The sequence below is a fragment of the Aphelocoma coerulescens genome, chromosome 3 (genome assembly GCF_041296385.1).
Source record: "Aphelocoma coerulescens isolate FSJ_1873_10779 chromosome 3, UR_Acoe_1.0, whole genome shotgun sequence".
Taxonomy (NCBI): Eukaryota; Metazoa; Chordata; class Aves; order Passeriformes; family Corvidae; genus Aphelocoma; species Aphelocoma coerulescens.
The window spans coordinates 56,022,756-56,048,360 of NC_091016.1; the positions used below are offsets into that span (position 1 = coordinate 56,022,756).

The window sequence follows — 25,605 nt, forward strand, 5'->3', positions numbered from 1 at the left end:
CTTTTGTCTCTTTTCTGATTTTGCTGTAAAATCCTGCTAAATCCTTCCATGGTTCCGTATATGCTTCAACCCATTCTGTCAAATCACAGGGAGCTTATGAAAGCATCTTGCCAAATCATCTGGAGGATCTCTGGGGTTTTTCTGGCTTATAGCATGGAAGCATGCTGAGCCCAAGGACAGGGCTGATGACAAGGGAAGGTCTGTCCCTTGGAGGGGAGGGGGTAGTTGATATCCCTCCTTGCTGGTCACAGGGCAAAGCCTGTGTAGGAGATCATGATACTGTGTGCATGCTCATAGCCGTGGTCCCCTTTTGCCTGTCCTGGAAAGATTGCTCTGAGGTTGCTCATGACTGGGTACTCTGGGAAGGGCATTTGGTTTCCTCTTTTCAGTGAATTGCACAATGAACTTTCTCCTGCACTCAGAACAATTTATTCTGAAATGGTACGAGCAAGTGTTCCTCTGATAGCCGCCCATCCATCAGCACTAGCAGAAACTAGTAGTAGCCTGACTTTGCAATGAAAGTTGCAGAAATGTGTAAAGGGGCCTCATTGTTGCTTTGTATCAGAACACTTCAGTCAGTTACAGTCATTGTATGTCCTGCAGCATGTGCTATAAGCCTGTTGCTTTTTCCTTATGGTAGTTCTGGGTGATCTGTTCCTCTCCAGGGAGAGAAGAGGTATGGGTATGTGACGGAAAAGAAAAATCTTGTTTGTTTCGGGGTGATACTAGAGATGCAGTTGTGAGGAGATATTTCCACAAAGTTTGAGAGTCTGACTGAATGCTAACCTTTGAGCAAGTGACTTTCTATTTGGTCAGGTCCTTGTGCTGCAGTTATTTTACAGAGCTTTATTTCTTTCTCCTTTTGTTCAATGAAACGGCACTAAAAATCAAAATCAAAAGTAACCTCTGTCCCAGTCCCCCATAAATAAATAAATTTACCCTTTATAATATTGTTCCAGCAGTACAAAAGGGACAGATAACATTAAGTAGTGGTATTCAAAATTTCCTGTGTTTTCTGCAGGCTTCTGTTTTTATATCTTTGATTGCTACTTCTCTCTGAAAATAACAGGCATAAATGTTTTCTAACAATGCATCAGCAGCTTATTCTAATTTCTGAATTTTAGGGATGTGTCCTCTACCAAGTGTTTGGGGGGGAAGCAGTAATTTTAATAATCTATGTAATATTTCTCATAATATATGACTTCTAAGAGAGGCAAAATCTCCATTACAGAGATAGCTCTAATACCAGTTAGAGTTTAATAACATCTAGAATGTAACTTTCTTATCCTTTGGTAAGTTACCTGTAAATGTTCTGTATCCTAATTTGTCATTTTCTGCTGCAGAAGAATAAGCATTGGTGACGTGGCGAATCCTTATAAAGCGTTTTCATGGCATGCTATCTTTAATGAGAATCTTGCAGTCTGCAGCTGGGATCAGGATAATATATTGTCTGTGACTAAGCATTATGGAAACTTCAGATTTGCTTAAGATCTTTGAGTTCGAAGCTTTTAACTCTGTGTGATTGTTACCTTAGTTGATAATTAGTAGACGTGTGTGCACATTCACATTCCATGGAGCTGAGTTCATACATCACGCTTAAATTAAGTACTGAGCAGAACTTGGGCATCCAGCACAAAAATGTCCCAACTCCTTGGTGAAGGATAGCTGAGAAATGGAGAGCTGAGACAGTCCAAGTCTGCAAAGAGGCATGGCAGGACTCCAGCCTCCCGCCTGAACTTTCCATTTGTGACAAGCAATGAAGAAACTTGTTCAGGCCTCTTACAGCTCCGAGCGTTACAGCGCAGAGGCTGTATAAGAAATACTGGGAATCTGGGCACTAATTACAGGAACACTTCTGCAGTCTGTTCTGGGAAAAAAGTGGAGGAGGAGAGGTGCCATTATGCTTAGGTACAAGTGAAAGGAGAGGGAAGGAGGGAATGTTCAGCTCGTTGAAACTCCTACAGATGAAAAGTTCCTGTCCTTGCAAACAAAAACACTCCATAATAATTCTCAAAAGAAAAGTTGGAGAAACTTAATAGACCATATCTATATAAAGTCAGAGAAAAACTATCAGGGAGATGCAAAATTGTCATCCCAGGACAGAGAGGAAATCTCAGTACAAACTCTGTCTTAAAATCCACTCTGAGACACATTGGGCCAGCCATGGCTTGGTGCCCATCCATGGGTCCCTTCACCTCCTGAGGCTCTGCAGCCACCTACTTCAGGCAACTGCGCACTAGCCCGGGCTGCCTGCTGCCTCTCTTCCCCAAAGTCCTGGGCATGCCCTCACTCAGCAGCTCAGCAGAGCTGCTTGGTGTGATGTGCTGGAGGTAACCAGGAGAGGTCAAGGGAGCTACAACCAATAAAGGGAAAAGGGAACCCTGAAACCTGCTCTTCATATATTCACAGCAGAAAACAATAGCTTCTTGCCTCTCCTACATCTGAAGACTTGGTCTGGTGGGTACAAATGGTGCTCTCCCTCATCCTTTTCCCATTCCTCACCTCTGCTCCAGTCCTTTTCATCAGTCAAAATCTTGCAACCATGCACTTAAAAATAAAATGCAAAAATTTGTCATTTAATTCCTGCTCAGTCTCCCTGCTCCATTATTTTTTAGATTATATTAGAAAGCAAATAGTCTTTTCCATGCCAGATTTTCCTTTCCTTTTTTTTTGTGTGTGTCTATGTGTGTAACTTCGCTTCCAAGCCTAGCTGTGATCTTTAGCAGGCGCTCTCTGGAATTCCAGAGATGAAAAGCCTATGCCAGGCAGCCAAGCACCATATCTGTCTTTCAGAAACAACTTCCCTTGAAAAGGGGCAGTGGCTTTCCTCCTGTAGCCTGTCTATCAACTCTTATACCCCTTCCTCTTCGAGGCCTTTGCCTTTGGTGTCATTGAGATCATTAATTGATTTCTGGTGTCTGTTCGATTAATCCCTGAACTTTGTCACTATTACAGTGACATCCAAGCTGACTTTCAGCTGGATGCTGTCCCTGACTTTCATTTTTCTCTCCATACAGTTGTAGAGCTGTGCCAGACAGCTGGGATATTTTTATTGTCACTTGAGTATCCTGGTAGGATAGATCTAGAAAAATCTTTGTGACAATTTATTCAGACATCCAGATACATTGGTCCTAGATCTTTCTTTAAGTAATTTTTTTGACTTAGTTCTTAAAACTTAAAAAAAAAAAAAAAAACAAAAAACATTTAAAACATTGGCTATTGTATTACCATGGATTTAAAAAATTGCTTTATAGGCAGTTAAGCACTAGACTTTGTGCTGACTTTGTTTTCTATCATAACAGTATTTTACTGGGTGTATTGGGGTTTCACTAATTACCTATGCAATTAGGTTTGTTAGTGTAACAAGCTTTGATATTTGTATACAAAGGATAATTGGTAAGATTTGCCCTTACAATTACTCAACTTGACTGTGATTATAAATGTGTAATACAGCACATGTAATAGCAAGGAACCCCATTCAGGAGGTACTTTCTGACCCTGCAAAGTTAATGACTGAAACTCAATAATATTTTGTGCCTTGCACTGATAATATGCACTAGGGGTTTTTTTAAGAAAAGAAAAATGTGTTGATTTGTTGTGTGGCAAAGCGAATCACAGGAGTATCTGAGCATACTCATCTTTTCTCCTGAGGTTTCTCCCCAGCCTCCTCAGTGTGGATATCATAAGAAATAATTCACCAAGACTTTCTCTTTAGGCAATGACAATGAATTACAGCATTGTACTGTTCAAAGTATTACATCTCTGATCCTGAAATGAGTGTACAGATGAGTCAGTACAATGCTGGATCATATTAATAATTTATCATAGGGATAATTATACAGGAAATAAAAGGGACAGAGAGGGCCATAGTCTACTTGCATAGTTTCTGAACATTAAGAGATGTATTACATGTCTGATGTGGGTTCTTAATGCGGCTTAGGAACATTGGTCTGCAACTGTGCAGAACACCTTAGAGAACTATTAACACAGCCCATAAAATACCGAGAGACCAGTCACTTATTAAAGGTCTGAGCATCAGGGAGAAATAGTGCAGCTTTAAAAGTTTTAGTTGGGCTGAACAGTGAAGTTTTAATTAAAAAACCTAGTAATTGTTAAAGTCATTTAATGTTTGCAATCAGCCTTGTCAATAGCTTGTAAACTTTTTCACCAGTACATTTCTTATTCCCAAAAATCACTTCTGGAGATCAGAATAATGAGCACAGAATAATACTCTTTTTTCTAGCAAGGTGGGACAGGCTTTCTGCTAGCTTACACAGATCCAGATTTCATTCTGGCATCTTTGTGCAGACTGAAAAACAATGTATTACTCCATAAAAAGTCCTGCTGTGTATATAATAATAGCCTTACTTGTATTTGAAGTGAGCATGAGGATCATTCATAGGTTGAAGACAGCAGGGAAGGTTGAAATTCCACAAATCTTATGGCTGTAGCAGTATCCTCAAAACTGATTTCAGCTGAACCAGAGGTATTTTCCCCACCCCCACTAGAAAACATTTTAGATACCCCTTACACCCTGTTGTAACTAATTTTGATTTTTAAACTTGATGGTGGTGAATCTTAGTGTGAATACTAGTGAAGCATCATATTGTCCAACTTGTTTGGAAGCAAAGCACCTCACACATCATGTCTATGCTAAATGCTGTCACAGAAATGACAGGACTGTTTTGGTGGTGGTGGTGGTTTTGGGGGTTTTTTTTTTGTTGGTTTTTTTTTTATTTTATTATAAGGAGAAACTGAACAAACTAACCACTTTGCCCCTTAATTTTTTTTTTTTTTTTTTTTTTTTTTTTTTTACACTTTGAAGAGTAGGTTGACCAAGGCAGGTGATGATATCTTGCTAATGAATTAATTTTAGATGCTTGTTCTTTTTTGAGCCTATATAGTGGAAATACTTTATCAAGGGAAATTACCCACAATACTTAAATTGAGCTTAGTGGCAAGCCCCAGTCACTGAGTCTCATCTCTCTCATTTCAGGTCAAAAAGCAGGTGGGTTAGTATCACTCATTTTTTCATTTTCATTATAGCTCTTGTTTCCCAGTGTTCTATGCCATGTTTTAAAATCAGTCACTGGAAGCAATGTGCCCTAATTTCTTCAAGCCTTGCTGAAGCCTTGAGACTGAACTTATGTTTTCCTTGCATGGAATTGAATTTGATACAACAGCAAGAGACAACAGAAGAGACAACAGGCTCTCTAGGCACATTTTTCTTACAAGATCTCACCAGAGACCTGCTAAGGAATTACTAGGGCAACTCTCCATCCTGCATGCAAAAGAGAGCAAGGATGCATAATTACGTTCAGCTGTTTCCCATACACACCCTCCACCTTCCTTTTGTCTAGTCTCCCTTACCCTCTCCTGGATATTTCCAGCACATCACACCAAGCAGCTGTGCTGGGCTGCTCCAGAGACTGGTAGCTGCCGAGCATCAGGAAGTGAAGTGCTGATGGCTGGGCTGTAAATCATGACTGGTCCTATGCATCTCGGGGATGAAGGATGAATTTTAAACCAGGGTTTGTATCCAGACATTTTCTCTCTCCTGGACGGTGATTTTTAATATCCCTTGTAATTTTCCTCCCACCATAATAGAAGTTCTCTATTAGTTTCCTCAGAATTTGCTTGTTGGAATTGATAATTATGGAATGTTGCTAAATTTGTAAAGTAGTATGAGACAAAGCTTTCTGTTACTTCCATTGCATGCCCTCAGCCTTTTAATAGGTAATATAAACCATTTTCATTTGAATGGGTTTTGTTTGTTTGAGAAGAAAGTTTACTGTATCTCCCTAAAGTGGTTAGGAAATTAGGGTTATTGTCTCCAACATTTTTTTTCATTTTCGGCTTAAAGGATAAAAGCTTTATCTGAGACAGAGATATTTTAATGCAGATAAGCAGACTTTTGAAGTATAATAGACATTTAAACTGAGATTTAAAAATCGTTTACTATTATAAAGAGCTTCTCTGATGGAATCGTGGAAATATGGGGTGGGGGAATCCCTCCTCTTTCACATAATATCCCTAGACTGAGAAATGATGTAATTTATCTTGCATGTATTTTGTTATGTATTTTGTAAGAAATAATTGAATTTGTCACTGTGGAGAATGTTCCCTTAGACGTGTAGTAAAGCAGTCTCCTTGAAGAACAGGAATCAAAGCAGTTGGTTTGAAGCATTGGAGTCTTTGTGCTCAGGGACTAAATGTTGACTTATGCCTTGTTTAGGTGAGGCTGCATGGCTGCTTCTTAGCCAGTCAGCGTGACGTGTGCTGACTAGGGAAGAGTCTCTTTTCCTGTTAAAATTCTTTAAACCCAAACTTTTCTCCCAAGTGGACATCCCTTATTGTCCATGTTCATGCTGAGTTTTTTGTTTATACATATAGGGCTCATCGCCATTCACAGGCCTAAAAATGTTTCTCTTAGGCCTTGAACATGTGATGTTTTCAAAGAACTACTCCCTCTTATTTCAGAGGTCTTTGCGGGGACAGCCAGCAGCACGCACTCTTCTGAGCAAGAGCGGAGGCTTCTGGGCTGGCTGCTCTCTGGGCTCCTGCAAGCCACACCCGGGCTGGGGAGGTTTGGTCAGGAGGGGCTAGGGGGGAGCAGAAATCCCATGGTGCTTGTCACACCCTGGTCACAGCGCTGGCTGCTCCACTGCATTGCACCAGCTGTTGTGTGCCACACCACTTACTGGTATCTCTCTCTGGAGACAGGTGTGCTCAAACCTCAGGAGACAAAGAACATTTCTGTGATTATTCCTCCCCTTCCCTTTTTTTGTTTGCTTCACACTGTGAGTATGAAGCACTTTTGATAGAATTCTGCTGGATGGAACCCAAACATATTGCACAGGACAAGCTTTTGAAGAGAGATGAGAGCTTTCCTAATGTTTGGTAGTCAGTTTAAGGGAGTGACAGTTCCCTTTGATGTCCTGGGCTCCAAATATTTAAGGACAGTGTTGCAGAAAAGGAATAGAAAGCTGGTAATACACTACTTCATTCTGAAATCATAAGCTGTGTAAAGAAAACTTTGAAAGTGTTAGATTTAGGAAAGATAAATGTTCATGCCTCAGGAGAGAGATTTTAAGTTGCTGAAAAGAAGCTGAAAAATCGTAATTCTGTGGTTTGATGTTTTGATCTGCGTGTCATAGAATGTTTTTGGTTGGAAAGGATCTTAAAGATCACCTAGTTCCACCCCTGGCTGTGAGCATGGACACCTTCTACAGGTTGAGCAGAGCTCCATCCAGCCTGGCATTGAACACTTCCAGGGATGGGGCATCCACCACTTTTCTGGGCAGCCTCATCACTCCCACAGGGAAGACTTCCTTCCTAATAGCTAATCTGAACTTACCCTCTTTCTGTTGGAAGCTATCTCCCCTTGTTCTGTCACTCCATGCTCTTGTAAAATGTTCCTCTCCAGCTCTCTTGTAGGCTCCCTTTAGGTACTGGAAGGCTGCTCTAAGGTCTCTCAATGGAGCCTTCACTTCTTCAGGCTGAACAACCCCAACTCTCTCAGCCTTTTCTCAAAGGAGAGGTGCTCCAGCCCTCTGATCATCTTTGTCACCCTCCTTTGGACTTGCTCCAGCAGGTCAATGTCTTTCTCATGTTAGGAATCCCAGAGCTGGACACAGTACTCAAAGTGAGGTCTTAGAAGGGCAGAGCAGAAGGGTAGAATCCCCTCTCTTGACCTGCTGGTCACTTTTCTTTTGATGGAACCCAGGATTCAGTTGGCTTTCTGGGCTGTGAGTGCATGTTACCAGGCCATGTTGAGCTTCTCATGCACCAATACCTCCAAGTCATTTTACCTTTTGTCCTAATTCACTCAAGGACACCTGGTATTTGGGTTTCCAGGAAGGTTTCAATTAGAAACATGTTCTACTGATTAACAGTAGTTGGAAATTTTGAAAATAGATTTTTTCAGTGATTTCTAAAGAAGGCAAGATGTTTACTGCTATGGTCCCTCTCCATCTTCCCTGCCCTTTACAACTGGTGTTTTGAATGCTGAAAAGTTAATGTCTGGCAGATAGCATTTCAAATCTAGTTGTGTGCACTTCATGGCAATATTTTGCAATCCTTAGGAAACACTTTAGTAGTTTCGTAGTGGCTAATTTAGGAAAACCTGAGTTGAACAGAGGTGATGATTTCATCTCGGGTCTGCCTGTTTCATGCTGTGTTGCCAGGAAAAGAAATACTATGGTTCCTGATTTGATACCAAAACTATAGCCATTTTCACATTGTCCATTTATGTAATAGTATCATAGCTGATTTCTCTCACTTCAGTTGCTAAGAGGAAGAACTCTAATTAAAGCATGATCTTTGAAGTAATTGATATTTTATTACTTTCTCTTTTTTAAAAAGACCTCATTTTGTGTATGTTAAGATCATTAATACTTTTGTCATTTCAGGAAAAGTAATCTGCTGTTCACTAGAAGGGCTGAGGAAGTGGCTTAAAATATTTCAGAGTAAGCAGCAGATTTTCCAGACCTCTCAGTCTGACAGTGCTTTCAGGTCTGGTAAGTGTGCGTTCCCAGGGAAATGCTCTTTTCAACAATGATGGCATAAGGCATGTAAGCCACAGAGGTCCCATTAAACTATCAAAATGAGTCTTAGTACGACTCAGATAATGTTTCTGCTGCCTTAATGAGAAAGAATTTTCATCTTAGATCACCTACCAGTAGCTCTGTAAAGAATTACAGGGTGACAAGGCTAGCTGAGTGTTGAAGATAACCATCTTTGTCCCCACTCTGTTTAACATAGTCTCATTTCAGTGGGGTCCTACCAATGTCATTCTGGGGTAGTGGAGTATCTGTCCACAAGCGCATTTGGTTGTTCAAGCTGTTCTCTGCCTTCTCTTTTGTTACAATTGTACTATAACATCTACTTCATGATGGTGCTAATTAGAGAGTTTATTGGCTCTCTTCATGGGCTCTGATTTTTTCTGCCATGTGAAAGGCCGAATCTTTGTAAGCATCGGCAACATATGGGCATAGGTAGGACTTGCTTGCAACGTGCCCCAGCATTTCCCACAGATCATAGAATCACAGAGTGCTTTGGATTGAAGTGAATCTTCAAAGACCACCTAGCCCAAGGCCCTGCCATGTGTAGGGTCATCTTTCAACTGATCAGATTGCTCAGAGCTCACTGAACCTGATTGAACATTTCCAATGATGTCTGATTCAAGAGTCTCGCAGGACAGCAGGAGCTGGAAGGATGCACTTGCCCGATGGACTTCTTTGGGGTGGGCAGAAAAGAGAAAGGTAAATGTAAAGGATGTACTGAAATCAGAACACCTCACTGTAGTACTACTGTTAGTTCATCAGGCTATGGGCTATTCTGAGGTGCCTCCCTATTGTTTTGACTTATAATTTGATTTGGGAGAGTGTCTGATTAAGAACTTTGTACTGATCCATGAGCTGCCTTCATTCATCATAATGGTACCCACGAGATGTAGCTGAGTCACCAACCTGGGTTATTTTTTCTAGTGTACATCTGTATTTTATTTAATTATAAAGTCCAGATCCTCCTGCTTTCTGTTACAGGCTTTTTATCTTACTCTGGTCATGTCAAAATCAATTTGTAATTCTGTGGTGTACACATGAAATTAGTTTTAATTTGCTATGTGTTTCCAAGGGTGACTGACATTTAATATTTTTTTCTGAGGGTCTCATTAGCACTGTGTACCCATAATCTATTCTATGGGTGTAATGACAGAGGGTAAGTGAGCTACAGAACAGCATTCATCTGTGCCCATAGTGAATGGCCAGAGGGAAATACAGGGGGAAAATAAATGGATAATTGTCACCATCTCTGTATTTTGCAGCTTAGGAAAGTCAAATATAGTACTGTGAGTCTGCTGTGAGCTTCAAGGATTTGGCCCTCCATGACCCAGAAGATGCTTCTTAGTACTAATTTGTATATGCCAAGGGAAGGGCTGCCACCTTCATGATGTGTATTTATATTTCACTGTACAGGGGTAACGCCACTAGAAACTTAGCACATTGTATTAAATTGAGAGAATATTCACTTTGCTAAAACATCATCAGATGGGACAATATACTTATTATTTTTCAGTGCTTCTTATTAATTTCTTATTAATAAGATGTAGTGAGTAAATTGCTTTATATTTTTAGTGTCTAAAAATTACTTCATTGAGGTGTTTTGAAAATCTGTGCTTCTCAGTGTAGTGGCTAATAGCGTCTGGTGATTTTTCCCTGGAAGGAAATCATCATATATCTTTATTAAAAATAGACTATTTTGATTTCTTTTATCTGGAAAATTAATGTCTGTTCACTAGAAGAGTAGTGATTTCTATTAAATGCAAGGATACAGTTGATGAGAAAAAGCCTTTCATTGTATCAACATAAACATTTGCTTTAAAACACATTGGAATTGTTTTCAATAATGGATCTTTCAACTGTGGAGTAGTCAGTACAATCAACATAAATACTGAGAAAGAAACATGTACTGGAAAAGAAGCAAAAAGAATGCAATTAAATGATTATAAGATAACAGAAACCTGAAAGTAGGTAAAGAGAATGATGACTTATTTATAAAGCAAAGTGTTTCAAACCTCATTATCCTGAAGAATTCTTGAGGTTAATTTTTTCAGGATGTTCACTTTTATCACATTTTGGCATAATACACATGAATTGTCTTGGTGATTTTGCTTTTGTGTGTTTCTTTAGAGAAAAAACAAATAAACAACATGCAGGGTTTCTTTCCTCTGACCTTTCATTAGATTCCTTTTAAAAATCTGTTTTGCTTTTTATATTGTTCTCCATGTCTGTCTGATAAAATTCCCATACTCACTGGTTATTGCTGAGGTGCCTATCATGGTGATGCAAGAGCAGGACAGATGGTAAGGGCAGAAGAAAGAGCAGATTGTACTTTTTGATTGCACAGTTATTTATGCCAGGGCAAAGGACAAGCAGAATTGCTTTACCAGAACAACTGCTCTTATCTAGACATTTCACAGGGCTTTTGAAGTTGCATCTGCTGCTTGTAGTGAGTGTTGTCACGGAGCCTTTGGCTTTCATCAGTCTGTGTGACCTGTGGTAGTACATTTTCTCATTTGCAGAAATGCTGCTCTGCACTGCAGAGCGGTTGCTTCAGTTTTCCTTGCATTTAATCCTGATACGACTTTTCTCTATTGTTGTGAGCATTTCCACAACCTTTTCACAGAGAACTTTTCAGGTGATTTTTTTTTTCTTTTTTTTCCTTTTTTTTTATATTGAATTCATGTAGAGATTGAACTTAAAGAAACTGTAAAATTATATAAGAATTTATATTTAGATATATGTATTCACTTACTTATTCTATAGAAAATATATTCGGGTATGTAGTAAATAACTAGTAATTGTTGCAGGAACTATTTATCCCCCAATCTTTTTATCATATTATATTAATTACCCAGTGGTAGCCATTACTTGTATCCATATAAATCTTAAACAAACCCAAAAAACCTACCCATATTTTCATCTGAAATTTTTTAGCAAACACTGGGAACTGCAAGAATTTGCCATAAATATATGCATCTCACTATTAACTTTCTCCAATATGCTTTTAATTTTTACTTACTTTGTGTAGATATTAGTTTTACCTTATATATAAATAGAAGGTTCATTATTTTTATAATATGGATATATATTATAGCTTTATACTTATTGTAAGTATGATTTACATAGTTATACATATATAATTTATAGTCTTTATATTAAGAAGTGACTTTGTGATAGGAGATTATTAAAAAGAGGATGAAAGAAAAATTAAAAGTATGTTTCTTGCATTTCGGTTCAGGTTGCCTGTAAAAGAAACATAAGGACTTAGGTCTCTTTCTTATCTTAAAGAATAGGCTAGGCTTTTTGCCCTCCCTCATTTGCTAATCAGTCCCACTGAACTCCTCTCATGCCCATAGAAGAAAATTGTATGGAGCTAGAAGGTTCAGTTTTGTATTAGAATCATCTTTCCATGAGAAATCACATCCCTGTTTATCATGAAGGTGGTTTGATTGCATATGGGAATTGGCTATCTTTATATGCAGCTACCCCCCATTGATCTTAATGGCATATGAAAATAGAAAAGAAAAACAGTAAAAATATATTCTTGACATTCAAAAGTTAAAATTTTCCTTTCCTTATTTATTGGTAGTAATTCTATTAGAATGTATTGTCTCTCAAAGACGAGAAATGGCAGTGTTGATATCAGCTTATTTTCCTTTTAGCGTCTGTAATGGCTCTTCTAAATTATTCTCACAAATGTTCTAATCATTTGGAAAAACATGTGAAGGGATGAGAGGAAAGAATGGAGGGGTTTGACTTCAAAGTTTTCTTTTCAAACATGAGTGAAATGTGGTGGGCAGTATTACAGTAACTGGGCTTCCTGGCCTGAAGCAAGGCTGCTGACTGCATTTTGGCCTATCACAGCAGTGCATCTCTTCAGAGTTCTGTTAAGCTTGTCAAACTTGTCTACACTATTTAAGCAGAAGACAAGAAGGACAGGAGAGAAAAATATGGGAATAGGGACCAATTGCTGCATGAAAAGAAAAAAAAGAGCAGAGATTTAAGACTCTTTAAACATATGTTTAACATATTCATCCTCTTTATCTATATTGAACATGTTAAGCATTGGCATCCTGATGGGGTATTGGGCTATTTTTACAGCCACTTTCTTTGAACTTCAGAGACAATTTGTTTGCTCTTAAAATTCAGCGGATCTTGCCACTTGTAAAATTGGCAGTGCTGGTGGACATAAGTCTGCAATGTGTGCTTGCATCCCAGCAGCCAACCATATCTTGGGCTGCATCAAAAGGAGCGTGGCCAGGATGCAAAGAGAGGTGATCCTCCCCCTCTTCTCCACGGTGGTGAGACCCCACTTGGAGTGCTGTGTCCAGCTCTGGGGCCCCCAGCACAGGAAGGACATCATCCCATCGCAGTGAGTCCAGAGGAGGGCCACTAAATTGAGTAGAGAAGGTGGAGCACCTCTCCTATGAGGAAAGGTTGAGAGAATTGGGATTGTTCAGCCTGGAAGAGAGGAGGCTTTGGGGTGTCCTAATTGAAATTTTACAGTACCTGGGGAGAGCCTACAAGAGAGCTGGAGAGAGACTTTTAACAAGGGAGTGGATTGACAATACAAAGCCAAATGGTTTCACACTGAAAGAGGGTAGCTTTAGATAGGATATGAGACAGAAACTCTTCGCTATGAGGATGGTGAGGCATTGGAATAGGTTGCCCAGAAAAGCTGTGGATTCATCATCCTTGGAAGTGCTCAAGGCTGGGTTGGATGGATCGCTGACCAGCCTGGTCACATGGAAGGTGGAAGGTTTCCTTGCCTAAGTGCATGTCCATTTTTTGATCAAAGAATGCACACCACTAAAAGAAAGACATGGAGCTGCTGTCTTTATTAGCTTAAAATATTTTCTTCACATTTGATTTGAAGTTTTAGAAAGAAGTAACAAAGACTTAGAATATAAATTGATGTCTTGCCAAAAAGGAAATCCTGTTTCAGTTGAACTGTTGAAGTGGGTGTTGGTCTTGTTGTTCCTTAAGTAGGTTTCAGTGGGCATTTATACAAATATAAACTATTTATTTACACAAATAGAAACTATATTCTTATAGTCACATAACAGCAGGAATTTTGACTGCAGTTCAGCAGAGTTAAAAGCAAATATTAAATGTCACACAGTCTATTATATTAATTGTCTAATGTGACTATACATACAGATAATCTTGTTTACATTTTTGTACAGAAGAATAATTGTAGGAGTAAGGTGGTTGACAGAAACGAACTGTGACCAATGGCTGTTGGACTACTGAGAGTTTTAGTTCAGTAGTACACCTTTGGAGCAAATCTCCTCATCTGCACTTTTCTTGATGTTGCAAAGCCATCTTCTTGCATGCAAAGTAGACATATATGGTGAAACTAAACTGCAAGAAAAGTGCAGTTTAGAAGACAAAATTATAAGTACTTTGTAGATTTTTTATGTTTCATGTGTTTTAATTCACTGTAACCTCTTTCTCAAAATGTTTCACTTGTGACTTTGAATCTTTCCACTGAGTGATGAAGCAGAAAACACTTGCATCTGCATTCTTTAATTTTGGCCTGAAATAAGCCCAATGTCATGTGCAGCACATTTGCAGTGTTTCTAGGTGGTTATCAGCATATGAAATAAAGATTAAAAAACCAAAACAGACAAGAGAAAAATCTGAACTCACCAAGCATTAGTATTAATCTAGGCTTACTTTCTTTTGCTTTGTGAGGGTTTTTTTTAATAATGCTTCACAATATTTTCTTTTATGCCAATGTAGCAGAAAGGAAAATTAGATTTTTTTCTGCCTCTAACCCTTTTAGTATTCCATGAATGAATTCAGAATTGATTTTGATATGAAAAGTAAAAGGGCTATTATGTAATTTTTTGATTGATTAATTAATTACATGTTAATATTAAGAATGTCACATTATGAAGCCTTTCACTTTGGAAATATTCTGAAAATATAAAAATTCGTAAAATTTGTCTCTTTCTTTCTGGGATTTCAATGTAGTGTCTTCTGGGAACCAACAAAAAATTGTGAGACAATTTGAAATCTTAAATGATCTGTTTTTCTCTTTATTCATTGTCATTAGCTTGAAGGTTTAGATTTAATCTGAAAACCAATTATGGGAGCAATTGTTTCAAGCCTTATTTTAAGATAAATAAAAATTGTAATCGGTCTTGAAGCATCTATATGGACTTGGAAACAAAAACCCCTCTTAGGTAAGTTTTGATATATGCAGGATTAAAGACTGTAAAACATCTTAGTGAAGTTTTGATATATGTAGGATCAGAAATATTCATTGGCATGTTTTGTGGCCTGTTTATCAGCATTTCCTAAGGATGCATTATTGGGATACAACTCCACACTGGGCTTATTTTCAGGCTCCAGATTTAAAATGCAAAAAGGTAAATCCTACCGTGTTTAAACATACTAAATGTAAATAAAAGGACTTGACAAGGCAGATAAAATTCAGGAAATCACTTGTTCCTATGATTGGACTATGATTTGGATTTATTTGGAAAAAAAATGCTATGCATTTAGAAAAGAAAGAAGGCAAAATACTTAAAGGAAGGATCCATGCAGAAGCTGTGGCAACATTTTTATTTTTTCTCTTTTTTAATGAGAAGGTTACTGAGTAAGTAGGAGAGTGAACATGGAGTATAAACTCAGTGCTTTTTGCTTTTCAAAAATTTAGTTGGAATAATGTGTATCTTGCCACTGAGGACTGTCTGGAACACACATCTGTGTTAAACATTGTCTCAGGGTTGTCTTATTTATATTAGTTACCAAAGAAAAAATTATCTGTCAATTTTGCAGAATAACTCTAAGCAGGGGCAGAGAGAATATATGTACTTCTCCTTATCAGTTCTGACCTTTCTGAAATTTTAAGGCTGATGTAATTTCAGAAAAAGCATTTATATGAACTAATTAGGTGACATTTATATGAACTAAAGGTGACATTTAGATATGACATGATAAATGATGGTATTTCCAAAACCCCCTTAATTTATGTTGCAAACCTGTTAGTATTTTCATTTGTGTCTCTATATGCAGTGTGAGAAGATCCTGAAATAGGTTCCAGTTTGTGTTAGATTCACATATATATTTTCAGTGGGCTTCCTCAGAATTTACATTGGTCTGACATTAGCCAGAGCAAATTTCAGTCTCAAAAAAATCCCAGGCAGGACTCCAGACTCTTCCCTTTAAACCCTTGTGATGACATAAACTTACTGACTTCCCTGAAGTTGATATGAATTTACATTCCATTTTTTTGCCTTCTGAGTGAAGATTTTTTTTAATATGTAAGAGTATATGTCATATCTAGCTGTTAGGTGTTAAGTATACAGTATGTGCTGCAGGGCCTTTCATGCTAATTCAGTGTAGCCAGTAGTGGGTGTGACAGTGAGGTGTTACTGATGTAAAGAGATCAAAAAGTGAACTGTACCAAGTCACTGCGTGATTCATTTGCTCTGGTGTGGCAGCAGCGGAGATGGGGACTGGTCTGGCATCTTGGGGCTCCTCATTTGCTGTTTCTTACCCAGCACCCTCTTTACCCCACTGGCTCACTGCAGGGGCTCCTGCTGGTTTTGCTAAAAGTTGGACTGAACATGACAGACAGGTTGGCTAAGTTTTGTTAGAGTGCACTTTCTAGCCAATAGCAATAAAACTAAAGTGAGTGAAACTGGGAAAAAAGAGGAAGGGAAAAAGTATGTGCAAGTCATACCATAAGGGAAAATCACCTGTCATTCTCAAGAAGTTTACTCGTTTTGGAGAAAAAAAAGCCAGTATTAAAGATGACAGATGATGACAACTGATTTATACTGCAACTTTTGTGGTATCTTACTTCCTATGTGTGTACTTTTAAGAAGAGATATGAAATATATGAATTCTCTGCTTTGGTTCATCTAAAGTTCAGAAAGGCAGAAGGAGCCATCATTTCAAAGAAATACTTCAGTCCAGAGATGTGCTGAGAGCACAGTGTATATCCTATCAAAAGGGTAATCTCACATACTATTGTCTGTGTATCTCAGGTGTTTTCAAATATATAATTGAGTTTTGTAGCTGTTCCCCAAACTCAGCTCTTCTGATCTTGTCTGATTTCCCTGTTGTGCAACCAAACCAGAGTACTTGGGAAGACACAGAGGGACTTGTGACAGCCCAGGAGTAATTGATCAGGTGCCTTCTTTCAGAGTTTGGGGAAGGATATAAATGGCAAAACAACATCAACATGGAGAATGATGCTTTTGAGTCTTACTTGTTTTTACAGCTTCAGGATTTTCCCAGGAAAATTGGTCCTAGGGACCCTTTTGAATAGCGATGATTTTTGCATAATTCTCTTTTGCTGACTTTGCTGAGATTACTGTTGAGAAATTTTTCATATTTTAGAGTGGTCTCCTCACTAATAGGAATTTGCATGTTGTCAGAGATACGTACCCTTGAAGTACAATGACCCATGAAGAAATATAAGAGCAGCAGTAAGAGCTTGAAATATAAGCATCACTACATGGAAAGTCGGAGATAAGTGTGAAGGATAGAGTTGGTAAATTCCTTACCCACAGAGAAATGTCTAAATAATGAGGTATTTTCAAACTGAGCCTTCAGGTTCTATTAAATATGAGAATTCCACTGTCTGTCTAGTTATAAGGAATTATTTTCTGTCACCTCTTTCTCAGAGCCCTCTGTCCCCATACCCTCCTGCCAGCAAACTGAAAATGGACTATTCAGATTGGTTTGATTTTTTGTTTTTTTCTTACAGAGAATTTCTATCCTATTATCCACTGTTGGTGCAGCAAGCAAATATCCAGTCAAGATTGCAAAGACAATAAAATAAAAGGCTTAGCTATTCACCAAATCTTTATCTAATTGAAATGATACATGGCACAACTTAAATTTCACTAATGTAGCTGCAGTCAAAGATTTTTTGCTAAGCATGGCTGACACACAAATGTTTAATGGAGTAGATTTTATTTTGTTTGTCAGAAATGCGTGTCTTGCTCCAGCAAAACGCTCAAATGATTTTGCCAGGATGTAGCCATGTGACTAAATGTTGTTCTCTGTTTAATACCTAAGAAATTATCAGTGCCTTTATTGTTTTGTCTTGTTTTCAGTCCCCTTTCAGCTTGTGTATTCTTGCCAACACAGAAGTTGCCAGCAACTCTGAATTCCCAAATTTTAATTTAGTTCAAGTGCAAAGTAGCTGTTAATATTGACTTCTGGATTTGAGGAATGTAGCAGATTGTTTTAATTATCCATGCTAATTTACTGAATGTGCAAATTAATATGTTTTATTTTGCAAAACCTTAAAGAAGGCAGTAAAGTGAATGGTAAACATATTATATTTTCATGTGTGCCCTTTTTTTTTTTTTAAATGCATCAGAAATTGGAAATGAGAATAGACTTCTTATTGCAAAGTATTTCTATGATCTGACATTCTTCTTACCAACACATCGCTATTAAATATGTGTTTATGTGTGAGTTATGTCCATAATATATATTACATTTCACAGCTTGAGCAAGAAGGGGTTAGGATGATTATTGAATGCAAAAATAATAGTGAAGTACTCAATTTTAGTTAGATTTTCATATTAAAAAAACTTCAGTACAACAAGAGGAATTTACTGAACTGAAATATTCTTGTAAGTGTTACAAGTTATTAAAAATAGGTATTTAGAATGCATTCTCTTAGTTAATGTATGCTAACAAATTTGCTATTCTGAAGATAATACTGCATTAGTAAGTATTCGTATCTAGTACAATTTGATAAATTCAAATTGCTTTAAAAACTACGTTGCTTTCAAAAATATTACCCAAGTCATGTAGTTGATGTTTTTAAAAGCTTATTTCAGAGGCATGTAGAAGAGTTGTTGGAACACTGAGGGGAGATACATAAGTACTTTCCATGCACATCCACTTTTCCATCCGTCCGTGCTCAGGAGCAGCCAAGAACCAACTCAGCTCTTAAACCAAGCTTCTGACTTGCTCTGATTTATTCTGGCTGATGTAATAGTTATGCTAATTTCAAGTCAAATATGGACTTGAGTGCATATATTGAGGGAGCTGGAGTTGTTAAGCCTGGAGAAAAGGAGTCTCAGGGTGACCTTGCCACTCTCAACAACTGCCTATAAAGAGGGTGGAGCCAGGTGGGGGTTGGTCTTCTCTCCCAGGCAATCGGCGACGGGATGCAGCAACACAGCCTCAAGCTGTGCCAGGGGAGGTTCATCATCAAGAATTTCATCATGGAAGGGGTTGTTAAACACTGAAACAGACTGCCCAGGAAGTTGGAGTCACTGTCCTGGAGGTGTGCTAGGAACAACTGGATGTGGCACTCCGTGCCATGGTGTGGTTGACAAGATGGCGGTGGGTCAAAGATTGGACTCAATGATCTTAGTGGTCTTTTCCAACCTAAATGATTCTGTGATTCTCTGACTAGAAATTTCCCAACCAGCCATTAAAGCAAATCTTGGGAGATTTCTGCTGGTGAGTGGGGGAAGAAGATTATACTATGGTGTGACTACTGTAGTAACTTTGTCACCTTCCCATCTTTTTAAAATGATGAGAGGCAAAGACAATGGCAATGGAATTAAAAGTGATGTAAAGATTTTAATGTACTTTTTAATGTGATTCCTAACATTCTTGCAATGTTTTTCACATGCAAATGATGCCTGCAATCCAATCTCCTGGCAATAACAAGACACAACAATTTATCTTTTAACACAACAATTTAACATAATTATCGGTGTTCATAGCATATTATTTTCAGATAAGATTATTCTCTTAGATTAGTTTCAAACAGAGTAGGTGAGCTTTTGTCCCCTTTTCCCTGTCAAGCCTACTCGTCATCCATGTGAATGAAACTCAAAGAAAAGCTTTCGAAACTCTTCTCAAAATGGCTGTTTCTTTTCTTTGTGCATGCATATGGCATTCAATGTTTGAATCAGCTGTTACAAGTCACTGGGCCCGAGACTGACTTTAAGTGACCACTAAAGGTTGTTCGAGTGTTAAAGTGTTTGGCTGAAGACATGAAAAAACAGATTCACTAGTTATTTGAGAAATATTCCACATAAATTTTCAGAATAAATTTTCATGATGGCCCTCGCATAATGTCTTTCTAAATTTCAAAATGGCATTGCATCAAATGCAGTGCTTCACAATTTGGTTCAAAAAGTCTTTTGCCATTTAGCATAGAGTTGGTATTGTTTGTTGATGTAAAAGAGAAAATTGACTTTTTCCTTCTGGTTTGAAAGGAGTTGGTTTACATTAGACTGGTCTAGAAATCATCATTCAAAAATTATTTTCCCATTAATAAAATTGTCCATTATACTTGTGGAAATTTTCGTGGTGAAGCCCACATAAGGTCAGGTGTTTAATAATCCTGATGAAATATATCTATACCTTATGAACATTGAGTTCTCTTCCAAGTGATGTTGCTTCTAGCTCAACCTGTGACTCTTAATTGGATTCTCTTCTGTATTTAATCGCAAACAACAGTTAGGCAATTGTTATCTACTTCCTAGATCCATCTTATGAGGATTTGATGATTCTGCAGTGTCAATATGTGTTATTAACAATAGTTAATAACTGTGCCACTAGTAAAGTTGCTTCTGCAGTAAAAAAGGGGCAGATGTTCTGAGCGAGCATATTCTGCTTTATGTCCTAACTGTGTAGTCTCAGTTCCTGAAGAGGTAGATGGTGAACTTTAAGAACTCTAAATAATTAATTAGTCTCCAGTAACATCATGTAAAGGCAAGGATGCTCTGTGGTCTCAGCAGCGCCAACACCTTCAAAGCAGTCTTGGGTTTCACAATACAGGTATTCAGCTATGCTGAAGTCTGGTATTTTTTGACTGTCACCCATCTCTGTGTTACCACAAAGCTGTTGGTGCAACTCTGTGCTGAAACAGATTGGAAAAGTGATTCATCTTTTCTTGTGAGAGGCAGAAAAAGGAGGAAAGGAAATTACCAAGAGATGGTCTAATGTTTTATATCATAAACCATAGTTCAAATTTTTCTGTAGGCATCCAGAGAGATTGCTTGCTGGTTATAACCTCCATTTGACAAAAGTGATATAAGTTATAATTTTTAAAGTGTTGTTCAGAAGCATTTTGCAATTAGGTCTGGAATTGAGTGTGTGAAGTTAAAAAGTGGTTAAATGCTGTGAACACATTTCTCCTCATATAAAAATGTACCGTTTCCCCACCGTAACATACCCTTCACATTGTGAGTAACTCTGCTGCAGACATTTAATACTAAAGCTGCTGTTAACCAAAACTGACAGAAAACTGTTTTCAGACATGGAACAGTACCAGCAAAAGTTAAAATCAATTAAACCCTTTGAAGCTTTGTAGTGCTCATAAAAAATGTTAATACCTTATGTACCACCAATTAGCACTTTCTTTTGTAAGGACAAAAAAAATCCATTGTTAAACAGAGATCTTTCTAAGTTCAGTATCTCAGGCTGTATTTTCATAGTCATTAGTAACTGATCTGTTCCCTACAGGGTACCCATAAATACCATTCTGCACCAAGAGGAGGCAAACTCTTGTTTGTTTCTGTTCACATTTTTCAACCTATGTTACAAGGAGTTTCTACTACCTTTATCATTATGTACATCAGAACAGTACAGTCAGCATGTAGGAGAAAAGTGAAACACATGGAATTGAAGGCAGGAGGTTAAACATACTAGCCTAAGGCATTTCTAGCCCAGAAATGAGCATCTCACATTTTGCGGAGTCAGATGCTTAGCAAAAGTCGACATCAAACAGGGAGCTCTGAGAGGGCTGTATGAAATGTAAGAGAGAAAAACACTTCATGAAACACTTCATGGCTGCTGCTGGGGAGTACAGGCTGGGTGTGAAGGCAAGCTCTGTCAGTGCTTGCCCATGTATTTCTCAGGTTCATTTCAGTAGTTTGCCATGACCTGTTGTGTGTATTTGCCTGTTGATCCCACTTCAGAAAGCAAGTTGCAGTCATGCCTTTTTCCTGCAAATTTCCACTAGTACTGATACTCTCTGAAAAATGGAGAAGCTGCTGCCTGTAGTAGTGTTCTCCATGCTGGAGAACTGGAAGAAGAGATCAAGTGGTGCACTCTGTAAGTGTCTGTAACCGAGCAGGCATTTCAGCTCTACAAGATCTGTAGAAAGTGAAGACAGTATTTTTCTAACATGCTCTTTGATATGCACAGTGCTGTGGAACAAAGAGAGATTTAATATGAGGCATTCAGGCACGGGGGTAATAATTTTTTTTTTTTTTTCTGCAATAGTTGAAATGGATTGAAAATCTGAAGCAAGGAATTAAAAATCAATTAATTTGTATAAAATCAATCATGGCAGTAGTATCAACTGATACTATCAAGTGATCAATAACAGTATATCAATTTTCAGTTGATACTAGTAACTTGTTACTAGCATCTTTTTGTTAAGTGCCTTAATTGTCTTTAGACGCAAAAAATTCAGTCCATTTGTAGCAGAAGTGGACTTGCTTTTGTAAAAAAAAAATTCTCACACATATTTCTTGTATTTTTGAAGTGTGTTAATTTAAAATTAGTTAGAAATATCAATGTTTGGATGTCAATTTTTTCCTGAAATTAGTGTTGGAGATAGATGTGAACAAGCATTTTTGCACGGATTTGCCTTGCTGCTTACACTAGATGTGGTTGGGAAGAGTTGTTTTGATTTCTTGTAAGAGATTTAATTGCGTGCAATGGATGACATGGACTGGAACAGGAAGAGAAATGTGAGAAGACTCTCAAACAAAAAAAAAAGGTCAGCTAGGTGACTAGCTTGTTCACAGCTTTCTAATGTTTTCTGATTCTTCAGCAAATTTTCTCTCAGACCGACTCATATGATTTTTATGACTTCCTTTAGAATAAGTCTCCTCAGGCATTTTAGAGATGCCTAGTAGTTCTTTCTGATCCACTTTGCTATTTTGCTTTTATTCATGAGCCTTTCCTTGGCAAGGTATACTAATTCCTATATCTCAATTTTTCTGTGAATATGTGAGAACTCGTGCAAATTTAAACATCTTGTCAAGATTTATCATATTATCATCTGAGAGAGCAGATGTATTCCCTATAACTTAGATTATATACTCTTACCTTAATTATTAATTTTCCAAGGAAGGTTGTTTTATTTTTCTTTCTTCATTGTTTTTATAACAGGTCTGTGAAAGCAAATAGCATATCAAGTTTTCTATTCAAGTGTTATAAAACATTAGTTATCTGTAAATATCCTTGACTAAATTTATAAAATTTTGGGATTTCTTTTCTCTTTCCTATGCTTATATCAACACTGATTCCCAGGGTTTTTCTCTACAGGCTTTCACAGTCGTAGTTCCCAATTTACAGTGTGCCTCATCACCTGGTCTATGCCCCCCTTATTGTATCTTATAAGGGACATATGCAGAAGTAAATAACTAGCATATATACTGAAAAAATAAATTAGAACAGAGGCAATGCATTAGCTCATCTCTCTCTCCATGGCACTGTTAGGGCAACTTTTTGAAATATGTCTAAATCCTAAGTGTCCTTTCTACTCCCTACTTGAAGGCAAAGGAAAGCTTAGCTCTGCTCTTGTTCTGATGGGAACAATGGTGGTGGATCTTCATGATCTGACTGAGTTACAAGCCACTTCTTGGCCTTCTGAGGATACCTGGCAGTGAAAACGGTCTGGAGATAAAAACAATAGGTTCAGGTTTTCCTTGTTTTGAGATTGCTGTTTGCAAACTGTCTCCAGCACTTTCATGATGTTTATGTCCCTCTGCTTCCACCTTTCAAAATCTGCTTTCTTTCAAAATCCCTGTGAAAAGTCCCATTCAAATACATAAGTTAAAAGTATAAATAATAAAATAGTCTGTGACACAAGAATTTCTAACACACCTTTTAAACATTTTTAACTTCCAGACTGGTGTGGCACTGATGCAGCAGTTCAGATGCTCCCTGTTGCTGAAAAAAAGGTTATCAAAAGGGCTGTCAAGAAATTGCTAAAGGAGAGAAATAGCTTACAGAACTGAGATCTAGCAAGAAGAAGGATGGTGAACAGTGAAAATCTCAGCAACGGGGAAAGACAGAGAGGAAGGACATGAAAATGAAAAATAAATTATTTAGAGGCTGAAGGAGCAGCACCCACAAAAACCATAATGCTGCAGATCAAGAAAAATATGTTAAAAGATTGACATTTTGTTTACAGAAGAGGAAGGGAAAGGAAGTCAAAGACTGAAAGAAGTATGAAAGAACACATAGACTTCATTATTGCAGGTATTTTTATACATTATAATCTAGTTTCTTCTTTTCAAATGTGGCCTGAAATTTGTTATAGTCAGGTTCAGGCCAAGAGCTGCTGGCTTTTCTCATTAAAGTGTTCTTTGAGTATTATAGCCTACTTAATTTTGTGAGGGAAAAAGGAGTGTTGTTGCTACCTTTCCTTACAACAGTGGGCCAGGCAGCAACCGGGTTGGTCATCAGTTTGCCATGAGCAAAAAAAAAAATCTCCTCATGGGAGCAACTCAGTTGATCAGGTGTGCTGAAAATCATAACCAGAGGGAAGAAAAAGCAGAGAGTTGTACAAAGAAAATGTTGGCTCTGAAATCAAATTACGTCAATTAAAATGCACGTAGAAGTAACTTATGATTTGCATTGACTCTTGTACAAAAATTAGAGAGTGGTGGTTTCTTTTTTTCCCTCCCATGCGTTTTATAGTATTCCTTTACTTTGTACAGCTACTGGACTACTTCAGCTGTCACTTTAGAAAATGCTGTTCTTTTCCATTTACTTCTGTTGTTTTATGACTTCTTATCCTACTTTAGAAAAAAAAAAAAAAAAAAAAAACCAAACTGACCCAAAAAACCAAATCTACAGCAAACAAACAAACAAACAAACAAAGAACTCCCTCAAAATCCTATTCTAAAAAAATTCTGTCATCGAGAAAAGTGCTCTGCATTTTAGACTGCTATAACTCTTGACCCTGGCAAGTAACACTATTCTTTTATCTTATCTTGTCAGAGCTGGAGTAAGATTTGGTAAATACACAGAGGTAATCTTTAAGCGGCCAGTATTTAATGATGATCCCAGGATTGCTTGGAACAAGAAAGATTCCAAAGAAATTTTCATCCTTTGTAGGAAAATAGTTTTAAAATAGTCTTGTACACTACTTTTTATTAGATTAAGTGTGTAATCAGAAAACTTTTTTAGATCCAAAACTTTGAGTGCTTTGAAGTCCCAATTCAAAGGGAAAGTTATCTGATTGTTTTAGAAATGAGTAGTAAAATATTGATGGAAATGCTGGTTCAAGGACAGAGCATGGGTTATGGACTGTCTCTTCATCTGAGCTCTGTGTATATCTCTAGGAACTTGTAACAAGACAAATTCCCCAAGGCGACATTCTTCTGTTGTTAATGAACTTAAAGTAAGGTTACACAAACTGCTTATTTTGGATCTATGAACTGTAGAATTTAGTTGCAATTCCCTAGAAGGAATACATACTTTTATTAGGTTTTGTCAAGTTCTTATAAAGTATGCAAAAGCTGAGACAGTATAGCTTAAGAAATCTCTTTTTAAATATATCTACACGTTCACAGGTGGTATTTCTGATGGTTTAGGAAAAAAATTGTCTAGAACTTTCAAAATATGTTGTTAATCTGTCCATTTCACTACTCATTTATTACCTGCTTCTAAACCCAATACCGATCTTGTTCACAATATAGGTCCCCAGCCTCTAGTGAAAGAAAAAAACCCTGTTAATTTTGAACATTAAACCACAAAACTAATGCAAAGAAAAGTGAAATCAATCCCACCACATTTACCATTCCAGGTATTCATAATGTCCCAAAATTTAGCTGTGGTAATAAGCAAGTTAGGTTTACATTATTGCAAAAATATGTAACTAATTGGCAAGATTAAAAAAAAACCCAAACAACAGAACAAACATGTATTTTATTTGCTAATATCTGTTTAGGTTTAGATGCAAATATGCTGTCCATGATTACTTATCCATTAATTTTTATCTCTTATTTCAAGGAGTCTTGTAAATCTTTTGATCAGGATATAACTCTGCAGGGATTGCCAGTTATCCTGTCCC

At 37.6% G+C, this 25,605-nt stretch overlaps 1 protein-coding gene across 4 annotated transcripts in view; it reads left to right on the forward strand.

The window, feature by feature from the left end:
• Positions 1-25,605, forward strand: part of CHRM3 (cholinergic receptor muscarinic 3) — a 265,817-nt gene that overhangs the window by 102,775 nt on the left and 137,437 nt on the right. The window lies entirely within an intron of this gene.